Below are 18,529 nucleotides of genomic sequence, written 5' to 3'. Positions count from 1 at the left end.
CCTGGTTTCCTCAGGGTATATGCCTCGGAGTGGGATTGCTGGGTCATGTGGTGGTTTTATTTCTAGTTCTTTAAGGAATCTCCATACTGTTTTCCAAAGTGGATGTATCAATGTACATTCCCACCAACTGTGCAAGAGCATTCCCTTTTCTCCACACCCTCTCCAACGTTTATTGTTTGTAGACTTTTTGATGATGACCATTCTCTGTGAGATGACATCTCATTGTGGTTTTGATTTGCAGGAGATCAGTCCTGAGTATTCATTGGAAGGACTGATGCTGAAGCTGAAACTCCAGTACTTTGGCCACCTCATGAGAACTGACTCATTAGAAAAGACTCTGATGCTGGGAGGGATTGGGGGCAGGAGGAGAAGGGGACGACAGAGGATGAGATGGCTCGATGGGCATGGGTTTGGGTAGACTCCGGGATTTGGTGATGGACAGGGAGGCCTGGCATGCTGCGATTCATGGGGTCGCAAAGAGTCGGACACGACTGAGCAACTGAACTGTGACTAATGATGAGTGATGTTGAGCATCTTTTCATGTGTTTGTTAGACATCTGTATGTCTTCTTCGGGGAAATGTCTGTTTAGGTCTTTTTCCCACTTTCTGATTGGATTGTTTGTTTTTCTGGCATTGAGTTGTATGAGCTGCTTGTATATTTTGGAAATTAATCCTTTGTCAGTTGTTTCATTTGCTATTATTTTCTCCTCTAAAGTTTTCCTTTCACTTTGCTTATAGTTTCCTTTGTTGTGCAAAAGATTTTAAGTTTAATCGGGTCCCACTTGTTTACTTTTCTTTATTTCCATTACTCTAGGAGGTAGGTCACAGTGGATCTTGCTTTGATTTATGTCATCGAGTGTTCTGCCTATGTTTTCCACTAAAAGTTTTATAGTTTCTGGTCTTACATTTAGGTCTTTAATCAAATTTTAATTTATCTTTGTGTATGGTGTTAGGTTGGAGAAGGCAGTGGCAGCCCACTCCAGTGCACTTGCCTGGAGAATCCCAAGGACAGAGGAGCCTGGTAGGCTGCAGTCCCTGTGGTCACGAAGAGTTGGACATGACTGAGCGACCTCACGCTCACTTTTCACTTTCCTGCATTGGAGAAGGAAATGGAAACCCACTCCAGCGTTCTTGCCTGGAGAATCCCAGGGACGGGGGAGCCTGGTGGGCTGCCATCTATGGGGCCGCATAGAGTCGGACACGACTGAAGTGACTTAGCAGCAGCAGCAGCAAAATTTACTTACAAAGAGTTTATATAGAACATTTCTGTTTATATACTTAATGAAATTGTGATGTTTTCTTTTCCAGTGGCTTGGATTGGTTTAATTTAGGCTGAAATTATTTAGGATATTTTAAGAGTTCTTGAGAATTTTTTTTTTAATGATTTCATTCTCTTTTATTTTACAGCCAGAAATTCATTCACTTTCCCAAGAAATTTTAGAGACCTTGCTGTATTCAAATTTGTAATTCCTTTTTTCATATTTTATCAAGAATTTTTTAAATCTTTTTCAATTTTTGTATCTTTTGTTGTAAAATCAGATGCAGCATTGCATTTATATCTATTTGAATCTCTTAACTGTTTATATTTATATCTTGTTTCTAACTCTTAATCTTCAATATGTTGCTTTCTGTTTTTCCTCCCCATATTTGGGTGTGTAAGATTCTTTTCCTGAGTATCATAAAGAATCAGTCTGTGAAATATTTACCATAAATTTTACTGATAATTGTTTTTGCTTTTTATCTTAAACTTTCATTGTTCCATTTTGTTTCATCTTATATTATAGCTCTCCTAATTAAATTGCATATCAGTCCCTTTATTCTTAATCTACTTAAAAATATTTTAATATCAAGAAAGTGTAAACACATAAATTACTCTCAGCTACAACTTTATACATGCAAATATGCAATATATGTACAAATTTTATAATTATACATTATTTAAATATGGATTATTGGCATGCCATTGTTTGCCAGGTATGCTGTAATTTCGGTCTCAAAATTTTAATCTATTGTTAATTGACATTTGACTTATTTTAAAAGATATATTTTAACTTTAAAGAATCTGAATTTTACATCTGATCTGTGGGCTTTAAAAACTCTACTTGTTTGCTGTTATAATGAGAGTTTAAATTACGTTAGAGAATTTGTTTTTCTCCTTCTATTTATGTTTTATCTGATGGGTAAAAATGCTCAAACTTATCCTTTTGTGGTTGGATACATTATGTTTTAATTCTCCATTCCATTGAATGTGCATTAATAGGGTTATGTTCATGTTATTACACCATTTCTAATTTTTTTCATCATGTGACTGCTGAGATTGCATATTACATATCTTTGTGGTGTTTACATTCATTCTGCTTGGGTATATTTTTAAATATGTTTGTTCACTCATCTTCACCCTATGCAGCACTTAGTGTAGGATCACAGACATATGCTATTCTATTTTCAATATCTTTTTGTTATAAGATAATCTAAACAATCAAAATAATAATTATTAAACTATTGATAATTTTCCAGGTATGGGTGAAATAGAAGATATGAGCAGAGAAACTCCTCTGTTAAGAGCCATGTCTTTCTTGGATGAAGGTTTGATACAGATGAAGATACAGCTGCCATAAGTGATGGAAACTACAACTATGTGGGAAGAACAAGTTGAAAAGGCTTTTTTCCTTTGCTGAGAAGAAGAGAATCTTAGAATTGTCGTGATGATATACATGTAGGACAGAACCACACACACAAGAGTCATGATGAAAGTCAAGACAGCACACACCAGAATCATTCTCTCTATGAACCATGTGTCTGAGCATGATATCTTTAGGAGGGGAGTGGCATCACAGAAAAAATGATCAATGACATTAGAGTCACAGAATTCCAGATTGAGGCCCAGGCTAAGTGGGGGAATGATGATTAACAAGCCAGCCATCCAGCAGCTGATGATAAGCCTGTGGCAGACTCTGTTATTCATGATGGTCACATAATGCAGGGGTTTGCAAATGGCCACATAGCGGTCAAAGGACATAGTGGCTAGAAGAAAAAATTCTGTTATCCCAAAAAGGTAAGTAAAAAATACTTGAACAGCACAAGCAGTGTAGGTAATGACCTTGTCACCAGTTGATATGTTGTACAGAAATCTGGGAATACAGGCAGTTGTGAATGAGATTTCCAAGAAAGAGAAATTTGGAGAAATAAGTACATGGCTGTCCTGAGATGGCCATCCGTGAGGGTGAGGGAGATAATGGTCAGGTTCCCAGCTACACTCAACATGTAGGTGAAAAAAAGAAAGATGAAAGCTAGAACTTTCATTCTTGGGTCATCAGTCAGTCCCAGCAGGATGAATGTTGTTATTGTGTGGTTCCTCATCAAGGATTTCTGCTTTTGCCCAGTCATCAGGAAAAATGCAGAGATACTTGAAAAGAGTGTAATGAAGCCAAAATAAGTGCTCAACACTGGCTGTAAATGAAAGGCAAACTGACTTGACTGTCTTGAAGTGAATATCTTATCCATGAGTAGTATTTTATTGTATATATAAATAGTTACTGTATTTTCATTCTTACTTCATCTTTCAATCAGATAATTTTATCTTTGTTCCTAATACTTTTGGCTTAGTCTGTCTATTCATGAGTTGTGGAAACTAGTGGTCAAATACTTTATAATACTTGGATAATTTTCCTAAGGTTATTCCTCAGCTTTCATCTATTACAAAGACACCAACTTCAACTGTTTTCAGCCTTCATTCAGTGCCTCCAGGGCTTGGATTTCCCTATGTTAACAAACTATTAGGAAATTACCCTGCATAATGGAGTTATTTTATGTAATTTTACATTTTACTGTCTTTATTTAAAAAATATTCTTCATACTCATCTGAGAGCAGGCTCAAATCTAACAAAAAACTTTATAATGTCCCCAAGTAAGCTTTACATTTTACAAACACTGCTAGACAGAAAGAAACAGTTTTGATTTCATTCTTTGCTTGAGGACTGAAAGCTTTCCCCCAAATTAGGGGCTTCCCTGGGTCCAATGTTAGGTGAATTTGGGATGGTGTGAAAACACTCAACAGTTAAAACTTTCTTCCCCTTCTCTTAGTCGTGGACACTTAGGGCATCACTGTGCTAGTGAACTCAGCTTTTCACATTCCAGGCAGTTTTCAGTGTTCTGGAATAACGTGTTCTTTTTCAAAATTAAAGTTCACCAATGAAACTCAGTTTCTCCTAGGTGTTACAAATCAAGTATTGAGAAGGTAATCGACCTTATGTTCATTTCTGTTTACTTTAATATTCTCAAGAATAAGTATTTGTATTGAAGGAGGGATGCCAAATGAGATGATAAATCATCACACTGTGTTTTACATAGGAGTGGTGATCTTCTTGTGTGCATATATATTTTTTATGTTATGATTGAGGATAAAGTAGGAATTTATTGTCTTAATATCTCTCATACTATACCAACTAATGCATAAAAATCAAACTGTCCCATGATTTTTATCTTTTCAAAGTTAATTATTTAAAAATGATCTATATCTTATAATATTTAGTTTCATTATGAAATGTCAAAATTTACATTAATAGCTCTTAGTTGATAAAGATGAATATAAAGCATTTTTTACATAGGAATTTATGGATATATCTTACAAAGGCACTGAAAAATTTAAAAAAAAAACAACTATATACTTTTTTGCCAGTCAATCATAACTTCAAGTGAATGCTTAGCAACATAAGCTCTTAAGGTTAAAATATGTGTCTTTCTGTTGTCTATTGCTCATAATTTCACTCTATATTAATGTGCAGCTTGAAATGCATAATTATTTCTGCTATTCATCATCAAATATTATAAAATTTTCTGCATAAATGATAGATGTACCAAACCTAAAAAGTATTTTCTTTTATTGCTTATAGCTGAAAATAAAAGGCAATTCTAAGATTGAGAATTACCAAGGAGTCTCTCAGATTTTGAAAGTCTTGACATTCTTTCTGGAGAGAGAGGTTTATACATTAACAAGACTGGTGTTTTTTTTTTATTTAGCAGACTTACAACTTAATGAATTAATAGAAGGGTCCTTAGAGATCCAGGTTCAATGAAATCATGGAATCTTTTGTGTCATAGTGCTGGCAAAAAGCCTAAAACATGCAACTCTGAGGAGTATCCTCAGAAGAAATAAGTAGAAACAGCTTAGAGACTGGAGCACAAGGAGCAAGAGTGAGATGATGCACTACTGTAAATATTTATTATGTCATTCAAATTACTCTGAAGATCAAAGAGCCCTAATTTTCTTTTGGTGGTGGTGCTCGGTTGTGTCCAACTCTTTGTGACTCCATGGACTTGTAGTCTGCCAGGCTCCTCAATCTTTGTAATTTTCCCTGCAAGAATATTTTGGTGGTTTGCCATTTACTATTCCAGGGGATCTTTCCAACCCAGGGATTGAACTCTCGTCTTCTATGTCTTTGGCATTGGCAGGCAGATTCTTTACCACTGTGCCACCTGGGAAACTCAATTTTCTATTGAATTTACCTTTTGTATGAATAATAAAATTATTTTGAAAAGTTAATCAGATAAAATGTACATAGTATCATAATCTGGAGATAACTAATGTAAATACTTTGGAAAAGATCTTCTCAGATTATAAATCAGCAACTTTATCTGAATATATTATATGTAATATTTACAAATATACGAACAACAATCATCACCTGTATAATTTGCTGAAACAATTGTAAATACAAATGTATATCAGTTTTAGAGATCTATTTAACACTTCAGCTTTAATTAAATTTAATATATAATATTTTGTTACTATAATATCAAACCAAAATTTATAAGCACATTGTATAAATGTATAACTTTGTATTTTCACATTATCAAAATGAATATATATATATATATAAGCAGGGTGAGACTCAGTGAAAGCTGCTCAGTCTTGTCCAACTCTTTGTGATCCCATGGATTATACAGTCCATGGAATTCTCCAGGCCAGAATACTGGAGTGGGTAGCCTTTCCCTTCTCCAGGGGATCTTCCCAACCCAGGGATTGAACCCAGGGCTCCAGCATTGCAGGCAGGTTCATTACCAGCTGAGCCACAAGGGAAGCCCATACAACTATATATTTGATACAACAAATTTATATATTAATTTTAAAAAATTCCTTTTTTTGTAATTTTTGGAGAGTATTATTTTAGTAAATATTTTTGTACTCTAGCTAAATATTCCAGAAGAGAAATTTCTTCTTCAGAAATACACACAAACCAAAGGGTTAGCTCTGAGAAATGAAATACAATACCTGAAATGAGAAATTTACTGGGTGACAGTAATAGAATTGTAGGGAATGAAGAATTAAAAAAAAAAAAACAACTTAGTTGTAACAATAAAAGTTAAGTAAACTGAAGCAGAGAGGAAAAGTGAATATTGTGACCATAAAGGCTGCAAGCATGCCAAGTGTTAGGCAAAAATGGTTTTTCTTTCATTGAGAGGAATAAAGAAGAATAGAAAGAGCAGGATGTGGGGGAGTGGGATAAAGGGTGGGGAAAATGGGGAGAAAGGGTGATTTGGGAAGAGGCCGAGGACTGATTTCCCAAGGCAGTGACATTATGTTGAGATATGAAGGATGAACAGGATTTATCTAAAGGACAGTGCAAAGACTGAAGAAAATATTTCAAGAATAAACAAGGATCTATAAATAAAATACTACAGAGACAAATGTATTCTATATGCTCAGACACAGAGGACTAGGGAGAGAAATATGAAAGGTAATGAAGAACTTAATATCTAAGAGTATTAATTTTCCTTGAGAACTCATATGAAGGTTCATCTTTTTTATTCTTTCTCACTGTACATTACTGACCTCTGATCAATAAATAACTTGAGTTTTCCATCAATTTTTTCAGTTGAGTTTTATTGAAATTTGGTCTTTGTGCAAGACCTACCTTTATAACTGGTGTTTCAGTATATATTTCAGTACTTAATCTGCCTTTTCCTAAAAGTTTTTTTTTTTTTAATTTCAATTTTTATTATAAATTTCCATTCAAGAAGCTACCTTCAGTTCTGGAATGTTAGTCTTCCTCTTTGATAACAAAGTACATTTATTTTTTACATGGACTACATTTTTTTTATTTTTAGCAAACATTAAAATTTTTTTTTATTGAAGTACAGTTGGTTTGCAAAGTTGTGTTAGTTTCAAGTGTACAGCAAAATGATGCAATTATACATACATATATATATTGTTTTTCATATTCTTTTCCATTATAGCTTGTTACAGAATATTGGATATAGTTCCCTATGCTTATATTATGACCTTGTTGTTTATTTTATTATTATCCTATGGAAAAACCCAAAGAACCAATTTGGCTAACCCAATATACATAGTAGTTTGTATATGCAAATCACTTTTCATTGAGGTATAATTGAGATAAAAACCTTGCACTAGTTTCAGGTGTACAACATGATGATTTGACATTTGTTATAATGTGAAGTGATCACCACAGTAAGTGTAATTAATATCTGTCACCATATATAATAACAGAATTTTTTTTGTGTAATGAGAATTCTCAAAATTTTAACAAGTCTTCTTATACTAATATTTGAATAATGGTCCTGATAGTTACGCAGATGACAACATCTCTCTCTTGTTCTCTATCATTATCATCATCTCTCATGCACTTGTATAGTTGAACTGTTTGTTGAATAGGTGACACTGGTCTGAAGGTATAATTCTGCTTGTTTTTCTGGACAATCTCTTTAATGAGAGATGGTACCTTGCACATATATTTTGCAACAGGGGAGGAAATGAACTAGTTATGATCTGTTAAGGCTGAAGAGCCAAAAATGCTTTTAGGTACTTACTGTGACTACTGTGATGACCACAAAGATACAGAATCATTTAGAAACTTAAGACCGATTAATCTAGTGTTTCCAGAACTATTTATGGTGAAGTACCAGCATTTACCTTCAATGTGATGCATAGTCATATTTTTGTAAAAACAGCAAAAATATAAAATGGCATAACATACTGGTTCAAAATTTTTATTGTTAGATTCACTAATAATTTTGTCACTTTGCTTTTAAAGTATATAAAGTTTACTTTCTATTTTTGTATTTATTGTACATCAGAATAGTTTGTTGATCAGCTCTCATCCTACACTAAACATGGCACCAAACTGTCCTGATATCCTGAATCTGCAATTTCAATTTTGAGAAAATGCAATTTTCTTTGAGAAAAATGCAATTCTTTTGATTTATTCATTGCATGCTTGCTTCACTTGCTTGTTCCTCAGGGTGTATATAAAGGGGTTTAGCATTGCGGCAATGGAAGCGGTGAGCACTGACACACCTTTATTAATGTGCACTTCTTTTGCTGAAGGTTTAATGTGAATGAAAGTGAGGCTGCCATAGGTGATGGATACAACAATCATGTGGGAAGAATAAGTGAAAAAAGCCTTTTTCCTTTGCTGGGCAGAGGGAAATTTTAGGATTGTATTTATGATGATTATGTAGGAAAGAACTACACATACAAGGGTCATGATGAAGGTCATCACAGCACAGGCTATAACCATCTGCTCTATGAATCATGTGTTTGAACAAGAGATCTTGAAGATAAGAGACACATCACAGTGAAAATGATCAATGACGTTAGAATCACAGAACTCCAGATTTAAGCCTAGACTAATTGGGGAGGGTTGTGATAAACAGCCCTCCAGCCCAGCAGCTGAGGACAAACCTTCTGCAGACTTTGCTGCTCATGATGGTGACATAATGCAATGGTTTGTAGGTGGCCACATAGTGGTCATAGGACATGAAGGCCAGGAGAAAAAATTTAGTTGCTCCAAAAATGTTGACAAAAAGTAGTTGACTAGCACAAGCATTGTAAGTAATGGTCTTGTCTCCAGTAGACATGCTATAAAGGAATCTGGGAATACAGATGGTAGTGAATGAGATCTCTAAGAAAGAGAAATTTTGGAGGAAAAAGTACATGGCAGATTTAAGCTGTGAATTCACTAAGGTGAGGGAGATGATTGTCAGATTGCTAGTTACACTCAACATACATACAGTTTGAGTGTAACTCAAGCAGAAATATAAATAGCAGAACTTGGAATTGTGGGTCATCGGTCAATCCCGTCAGGATGAATGTTGTTAGTCTTGTATGGTTTCTCATCACAGGCTCCTGACTTCAGCCCAGTCTGTTTATAAAATTGAGATTAATATTGAAAAACTGGTACCAAAATCATGTCATCAATGGGTATTAGCCAAGCAACTTCTCGTAAAGCGGTTTGCAGAGATTTTCATCCTTAACTTAACAATGAATTGTGAACAGATATCTATCTTCACCTCGAACTGATATGTATTCCATGGTTGATTAAGGGAATGTTTTCTCAAAATTGCTTTTACTATATGAGAGAACTTATTTTTATAACTCTTTCCACATTCTCAAATTATTTTTTCAGTTTATCTTACATTGCAATACACTTGTTTAATTCTGTCTCAGCCATTGAAGCAGAAGAGATCGTTGATGTAGGTGATTTCACTGGTAGTCTGATAGACCTTTTTTTCCCAATTATTCTTCAATTCCCTTTTTTTTTTTTTTATTAGTTGGAGGCTAATTACTTCACAACATTTCAGTGGGTTTTGTCATACATTGATATGAATCATTCACTTTTAACTCACTATTTTGTTTCTTCTCACTTACCAAGATTTTGCTCTAAAATGTTAGAGCTCAAGACACATCTACCATGTATGTTTGTCTCTCTGTATTTTCTCACATGTACATGGGATACCAAGAAAGTTTGCTTTGGATGTTCAAAAAATAATGTTACATTGAGATAATTTAGTTTTACCAATGCATAAGCAGGCCAACATGCTTTTCATGTATTTATTTCATTACTTGTCTTAACTTTGTTAAAAGATCTTTTCAGAAAATATGAAATCATCTTAGCTTTCAGAGGCAAGCGTCAGTCTATCATTCTGATAAGTTGAGGATAAATGACCAAGATGAACATACTTATTCTTCTGGTAATCATAGCTTCAGATACGCATTTCACTCCCAAATTCCTCAAGGTGACGGTAGCTGAGCAGGAATGTGTCAAATTAAAAGGAGTAAAAATAGGTAGGTACATTGCCAATCACTGTTTTTTTAGGAAACAACACTCACACATTCACAGGCAAAGATTCCCAAGTTTTCTGTCTCTAAAACATTTAGAGATTTCCTCAAGATTTTTGTCCCACTGAAATCTAGCAATGTTGACTTGTACTCTAAGTAAAAACGCTGGCATGTACAAGATCTCACTCTGGTTTTTAGAGAGTATGATGATATGATTCCTTTGAAATACTATCATTTTTTTAATGCACCATAACTAAGTGAATAAACACTTAGGTCCTTGATGACTGGTTCAAAAGTCATTAAGGAATTTAGCATGTAATTAACTTTGGGGGAAAGAAATACTCCTGAAGGAACAATAGGGACAGTTTTCTTAGAGACAGAAATAAACATGAACTTCATCATAGACCCTTTTAATTATAGGGGACACTTTTCCTTATTTATTAGTTTTTATGACTTTAATTTTAAAAATAAATATCCACAAAGAAAATACATGTATGATCATACATAGTAAACAGTTAGCTATTGTTGATATCTGTATGTATACACCTAGATATATTATTTTATACATTACTATGCCCCAACCAGTAACACTGAAGAAGCTGAAGTTAAATGGTTCTATGAAGACCTACAAGACCTTTTAGAACTAACACCAAAAAAAAATTGTCCTTTTCATTTTAGGGGACTGGAATGCAAAAGTAGGAAGTCAAAAAACACCTGGAATAACAGGCAAATTTGGCCTTGGAGTACAGAATGAAGCAGGGCAAAGGCTAATAGAGTTTTGCCAAGAGAACTCACTGGTCATAGCAAACACCCTCTTCCAACAACACAAGAGGAGACTCTACACATGGACATCACCAGATGGTCAACACCGAAATCAGATTGATTATATTCTTTGCAGACAAAGGTGGAGACGCTCTATAGAGTCAGCAAAAACAAGACCTGGAACTGACTGTGGCTCAGATCATGAACTCCTTACTGCCAAATTCAGACTTAAACTGAAGGGAGTAGGGATAACCACCAGACCATCCAGGTACGAACTAAATCAAATCCCTTACGAATATACACTGGAAGTGAGGAATAGATTTAAGGGACTAGATCTGATAGATAGCCTGATGAACTATGGATGGAGGTTCGTGACATTGTACAGGAGACAGGGATCAAGGCCATCCCCATGGAAAATAAATGCAAAAAGGCCAAATGGTTGTCTGAGGAGGCCTTACAAATAGCTGTAAAATGAAGAGAAGCGAAAAGCAAAGGAGCAAAGGAAAGATAGACCCATTTGAATACAGAGTTCCAAATAATAGCCAGGAGAGATAAGAAAGCCTTCCTTAGCAATCAATGCAAAGAAACAGAGGAAACCAACAGAATGGGAAAGACTAGAGATCTCTTCAAGAAAATTGGAGATACCAAGGGAATATTTCAGGCAAAGATGGGTTCGATAAAGGATAGAAATGGTATGGACCTAACAGAAGCAGAAGGTATTAAGAAGAGGTGGCAAGAATACACAGAAGAACTGTACATAAAAGATCTTCACGACCCAGATAATCACAATAGTGTGATCACTGACCTAGAGCCAGACATCCTGGAATGTGAAGTCAAGTGGGCCTTAGAAAGCGTCACTTCAAACAACACTAGTGGATGTGATGGAATTCCAGTTGAGCTATTTCAAATCCTGAAAGATGATGCTGTTAAAGTGCTGCTCTCAACATCCAGCAAATTTGGAAAACTTAGCAGTGGCCATAGGACTGGAAAAGGTCAGTTTTCATTCCAATCCCTAAGAAAGGCAATCCTAAAGAATGCTCAAACTACCACACAATTACACTCATCTCACAGGCTAGTAAAGTAATGCTCAAAATTCTCCATGCCAGGCTTCAGCAATATGTGAACCGAGAACTTCCATATGTTCAAGCTGGTTTTAGAAAAGGCAGAGGAACCAGAGATCAAATTGCCAATATCCACTGGATCGTCAAAAAAAACAAAAGAGTTCCAGGAAAACATCTATTTCTGCTTTATTAACTACGCCAAAGCCTTCGACTGTGTGGATCACAATAAACTGTAGAAAATTCTTAAGGATAGCAGCCATCCTGACTGGCATGTAACGGTACCTCATTGTGGTTTTGATTTGCATTTCTCTAATAATGAGTGATGTTGAGCATCTTTTCATGTGTTTGTTAGCCATCTGTATGTCTTCTTTGGAGAAATGTCTGTTTAGTTCTTTGGCCCATTTTTTGATTGGGTCATTTATTTTTCTGGAATTGAGCTGCGGGAGTTGCTTGTATATTTTTGAGATTAATCCTTTGTCTGTTTCTTCATTTGCTATCATTTTCTCCCAATCTGAGGGCTTTCTTTTCACCTTGTTTATAGTTTCCTTTGTTGTGCAAAAGCTTTTAAGTTTCATTAGGTCCCATTTGTTTACTTTTGCTTTTATTTCCAATATTCTGGGAGGTGGGTCATAGAGGATCTTGCTGTGATTTATGTCGGAGAGTGTTTTGCCTATGTTCTCCTCTAGGAGTTTTATAGTTTCTGGTCTTACATTTAGATCTTTAATCCATTTTGAGTTTATTTTTGTGTATGGTGTTAGAAAGTGTTCTAGTTTCATTCTTTTACAAGTGGTTGACCAGTTATCCCAGCACCACTTGTTAAAGAGGTTGTCTTTTTTCCATTGTTTATCCTTGCCTCCTTTGTCAAAGATGAGGTGTCCATAGGTTCGTGGATTTATCTCTGGGCTTTCTATTCTGTTCCATTGATCTATATTTCTGTCTTTGTGCCAGTACCATACTGTCTTGATGACTGTGGCTTTGTAGTAGAGTCTGAAGTCAGGCAGGTTGATTCCTCCAGTTCCATTCTTCTTTCTCAAAATTACTTTGGCTATTCGAGGTTTTTTGTATTTAGAACTGCCATATGACCCAGCAATCCCACTTCTGGGCATACACACTGAGGAAACCAGATCTGAAAGAGACACGTGCACCCCAATGTTCATCGCAGCACTGTTTATAATAGCCAGGACATGGAAGCAACCTAGATGCCCATCAGCAGATGAATGGATAATGAAGCTGTGGTACATATACACCATGGAATATTACTCAGCCGTTAAAAAGAATTCATTTGAATCAGCTCTAATGAGATGGATGAAACTGGAGCCCATTATACAGAGTGAAGTAAGCCAGAAAGATAAAGAACATTACAGCATACTAACACATATATATGGAATTTAGAAAGATGGTAACGATAACCCTATATGCAAAACAGAAAAAGAGACACAGAAGTACAGAACAGACTTTTGGACTCTGTGGGAGAATGTGAGGGTGGGATGTTTCGAAAGAACAGCATGTATATTATCTATGGTGAAACAGATCACCAGCCCAGGCTGGATGCATGAGACAAGTGCTCGGGCCTGGTGCACTGGGAAGACCCAGAGGAATCGGGTGGAGAGGGAGGTGGGAGGGGGGATCGGGATGGGGAATACGTGTAACTCTATGGCTGATTCATATCAGTGTATGACAAAACCCACTGAAATGTTGTGAAGTAATTAGCCTCCAACTAATTAAAAAAAAAAAGAAAAAGAAAAAGAAAATTCTTGAGATGGGAATACCGGACCACCTGACCTGCCTCTTGAGAAACCTGTATGCAGGTCAGGAAGCAACAGTTAGAACTGGACATGGAACAACAGACTGGTTCCACATAGGAAAAGGAGTACGTCAAGGCTGTATATTGTCACCCTGCTTATTTAACTTATATGCAGAGTACATCATGAGAAACACTGGGCTAGAAGAAGCAGAAGCTGGAATCAAGATTTCTGGGAGAAATATCAATAACCTCAGATATACAGATGACACCACCCTTCTGGCAGAAAGTGAAGAGGAACTAAAAAGCCTCTTGATGAAAGTGAAAGAGGAGAGTGAAAAAGTTGGCTTAAAATTCAGAAAACTAAGATCTTGGCATCTGGTGGGGAAACAGTGGAAACAGTGTCAGACTTTATTTGGGGGGCTCCAAAATCACTGCAGATGGTGATTGCAGCCATGAAATTAAAAGATGCTTACTCCTTGGAAGGAAAGTTATGACCATCCTAGATAGCATATTAAAAAGCAGAGACATTACTTTGCCAACAAAGGTCCGTCTGGTCAAGGTTATGGTTTTTCCAGTGGTCATGTATGGATGAGAGAGTTGGACTGTGAAGAAAACTGAGCACCGAAAAATTGATGCTTTTGATCTATGGTATTGGAGAAGACTCTTGAGAGTCCCTTGGACTGCAAGGAGATCCAACCAGTCCATCCAGAAGGATACAAGTCCTGGGTGTTCATTGGAAGGACTGATGCTGAAGCTGAAACTCCAGTACTTTGACCACCTCATGCGAAGAGTTGGAAAGACCCTTTTTGGAAAAGACCCTGATGCTGGGAGGGATTGGGGGCAGGAAGAGAAGGGGATGACAGAGGATGAGATGGCTGGATGGCATCACCGACTTGATGGGCATGAGTTTGAGTAAACTCCGGGAGTTGGTGATGGACAGGGAGGCCTGGCTTGCTGCAATTCATGGGGTCACAAAGAGTCGGACACAACTGAGTGACTGAACTGAACTGAATTGATGCACATTTATTAAAGACATTTAAAGTAGGAAAGTATTTGTAAAAGTGAATCATTAACTGTGATTTTTCAGATTTAGAAACACCAGTAACTAAGTATCACTTCAATAATTCATACAAGTTTTAGCAGAAAAATTCCTGGTATTTGGTGTTCATTTTCTGAATACTTCATTAGTATTTAAAACCATCTTTGGCTTTGAATATTTGTTTACTCTTTATTAAAATTACTACAAGATATTCATTGTATGGACTTATTCACTATTTCATTATTTGCTATTAATTTATTCTTTATTTTTAACAATTATCCAATTTCCACAAGATAATCCTTTAGAAAATATAATGAAAATGTATCATAAATTATTCCAAATGGGATTCACTATGCATGCATCATTATTAGGATTTTGTTTCATATTGCAAAGTGCTATCCCAAACGTGAACACCAAAACTTTGCCAGTCTCAAGCCCACTCACAGGGACTTTTCCCAGTCACTAGACACTGTCTAGGCCCAACCCACTTCTACCTCATTCAATTCAGACTGTACCTGTTTGAACTCATCCTGGCCTCCTCAGAAGTCCCTAGTGAGTAAAGATTTCAAATTATCTTTATGTATTAACTGTTGACATCTGACCCAAAATTAGGAGGGAATTCATTTTATAATTAAATATCAGACATCAGGAGGACAGTTCTGGTAGACTGTTATATTGGTAGTCCCCAATGCACATACTGATGGAAGTTTAAGTATTTAATATTTCTTTTTGAAAATATATGCATTTAAAACTTGAATTTTCTTACAAATATGGAATTTTCTTGTAGTTCAGTACATTTTCTAAACTCCCACCTGCTTTTCTACTACTAACCCACAAGCTATGTGTAAATGGTTACATAATTTCAAACATTTCATGGCTTTCTAGTAATCTTTTACTGAAATGTTAATTTTTAGTTCAATTCCATTTTGGTTCTATAATGTAATCTAAGTTACTTCAATACTTGTATATTTGTTAAGACAAAGGTCCAACATATATTCTATGTTATGAGTGTTCCTTGTGCAATTTGAAAAAAAAAAATGTATATTATACTCTTACTGGTAGGGAGTTCTCTAAATGTCAATCATAATAGGTTTTAGTGTTTTTCAAACTTCTTATGTTTGTACTAAACTCAGTACAGATGTATGCTTCATTAGCTATAAATCTTGTTCAAACTTTATAATTCTGGATCTTTCTATTTTTCTCTTTTATTCTATCAGTTTTAATTTCATGTATTTCAATGTTGTTAACTGCAAAAAAAAATGTATATAATCTTGAGTTGAACATTGTATATTATGAAAAGTATCTCTTTATTGATTATAATATGTCTTTGAAGTCTACCTTATCTCATATTTATACACCTCAATCAGCTTTCTTTTTTTGATATTTGCATGGGTCTATCTCTCCATCTATATTTTTCTTTCTATCTCTTCCTACAGATTGTCTCCTGTAAGTAGCATATGGTTGAATCTTATCTTTTAAGCCAGCCTCGCAATCTTTGGATTTAACTGGCATATATTTCTTTAATATTTTGAAAATCTTAAATTTTTGAAATCATTTTAGATTTACAAGAAAAGTTACAAGAATATGTAACCTTCACTTGGATTTCTTGATTTTTTAAACATGTTGAGTTCTCTCACTCTTTTTCTCCTCCTTTCTCAGAGCCCTTACTTTGTGACTGCAAATTTTCAGGTTATAATGAACCCTGCGGATATAGTTCATTAAACATATGTCTAGGAAATGAATATTTTAAAAAGCATCAGTAGGACAAAAATCTGCCAATTTTTGTCCACATTTATTCTTGCTTTTTCAGAAAGAATTTTTGCTGATCTTTTCACACCACCATGCTGGAAGGCTCACCTTCTATGAAATCAGTGTTTAGTGACTAAGTCATGTCCAAATCTTTGAGACCCCATGGGCTGTAGCCTGCCAGCTTCCTCTGTCCATGGAATTTCCCAGGCAAGAATACTGGAGTGGGTTGCCATTCCCTTCTCCAGAGGATCTTCCTGACCCAGAGATTGAACTCATGTCTCCTGCATTGGCAGGCAGATTCTTTACCACTGAGCCACCTGGCAAAACCTGATGAAATTACTGTAGCTCATATTAATCAGGTAGTGTAAATTCTCCACATATGTTAATCATGTTTGAAATTATTTTGATTCTACTAGTTCCTTGCAGTTTCTGTATGAGTTTTAATATCAATTCATCAATTTTGACAAAAATCCTGCTTGGAATTTGAATGAGGATGCTTTGAATCTATGGGTTAAAAAAATAGTCTTTCATCCTTGCTTTATTTTGGTGGGGGTTGGGACTTATGGCTTTAAAAAAAACATCAATTCTGAGTAGGATGTATATTTTTCTGTTGGAGTTTTTTGTTCGTTTTGTTTATTTTTTTAGAATCCTCCACAGCAGCGAGACCATGAAGTTAAAGAAACGCAGAGACCTTTATCAATTAATTGTACTGTTTGTGAATTTGTATAAATAATAACAAAGATCCTCTTAAAACATTTATATTCTTACAGTAAAAGGTTAAACTGATATTTATATAATAAAAGAGGAAATATGAAGTATGTTTTTTGAAAAAAAAAAAAAAAGTAAAAAACCAAAAAAAAAAAATAGTCTTTCAATCCAAGGAAGTGGTCTGTACCTCTATTTCTTAGGTTTGACTTATCTCAGTGATGTTCTGTATTTTTAGTGTAGATTTTATTGCTGTTCAGTCACTAAGTTGTGTCTGACTCTGCGACCCCATGAACTGCAGCACACCAGGGTTCCCTGTCCTTTACTATCTCCCGGAGTTTGCTCAAATTCATGTCCATTGAGTTGGTGGACACGAATCTAACCATGTCATTCTCTGCCACCCTCTTCTCCTTTTGCCTTCACTCTTTCCCAGAATAAGGGTCTTTTCCAATGAATCGGCACTTTGCATCAGGTGGCTAAAGTCTTGGAGCTCAGCTCCAGCATCAGTCACTCCAATGAATATTCAGAGTTGATTCCTTTAGGACTAACTGGTTTGATCTCCCTGCTGTCCAAAGGACTCTTCTCTAGCACCACAATTTGAAAGCATCAATTCTTTGGTGCTCAGCCTTCTTTATGATCCAACTGTCACATCCATACATGACTACTGGAGAAACCATAGCTTTGACTGTATGGACCTTTGTCGGCAAAGTGATGTCTTAGCTTAGGTGCCTTTTGTTAAATTCATTCCAAAGGCATTTTAGGTTATTTTGAATTTTCAGAATTTTGTTTTCAGATTGTTTGTTGCTAGTATGTAGAAATACAGTTAATTTTTGTTCACTGACTTTTCATTCTGTGCCCTTGCTATGTTTTCTTAGTTCTAGCAGTATTTTTGGTATTCTTGTCTACATAAACAAGCATGTTATTTGTCAACAAAATAGTTCCACCTATTAAAAAAACTCTATGTGTTTAATTTTTATTTTTATGAAATTTTGCTATGGCTCTCTTTTTCTTATTCCTGATCTTAGGTTGAAAGCATTGCCCTTTTTAAATTTTTTGTTTTTGCTATTAATTGTAATATTAGCTGTATGCTTTTCATTCTATACTATTTTTTATTTAAACATTTGTACTGAAATATATGCATATTAAAAGTTTACATATTATACCTGAATTTCAAGATTGATTTTCACAAGTTTACCAGGAATAAACAACCAAAATAACCAGGATAAAAATCTAAAATATTTCTGACAGCCCAGGATTTTTGAAAATGTTACTGTATCTGTATTGCTTTGTCATACCTCATTTTACCACACTTGTATATATTATTCCTTCATTGTTTATTCTCTCTGCTGATCTATTTGTTTATTCTTACACCAATGCCACATTATTGG

General features: G+C 35.3%; 2 pseudogenes; both read right to left on the bottom strand.

The window, feature by feature from the left end:
- Positions 1-2,494: 2,494 nt before the first annotated feature.
- Positions 2,495-3,360, bottom strand: LOC122680013 (annotated as a pseudogene).
- Positions 3,361-8,171: 4,811 nt separating this feature from the next.
- On the bottom strand, positions 8,172-9,139 carry LOC122680012 (annotated as a pseudogene).
- Between the last annotated feature and the right edge of the window lie 9,390 nt (positions 9,140-18,529).

Source organism: Cervus elaphus, chromosome 22 (genome assembly GCF_910594005.1).
Source record: "Cervus elaphus chromosome 22, mCerEla1.1, whole genome shotgun sequence".
In the NCBI taxonomy this organism is placed as follows: domain Eukaryota; kingdom Metazoa; phylum Chordata; class Mammalia; order Artiodactyla; family Cervidae; genus Cervus; species Cervus elaphus.
This window is presented reverse-complemented; position numbering and strand designations above follow the sequence as displayed.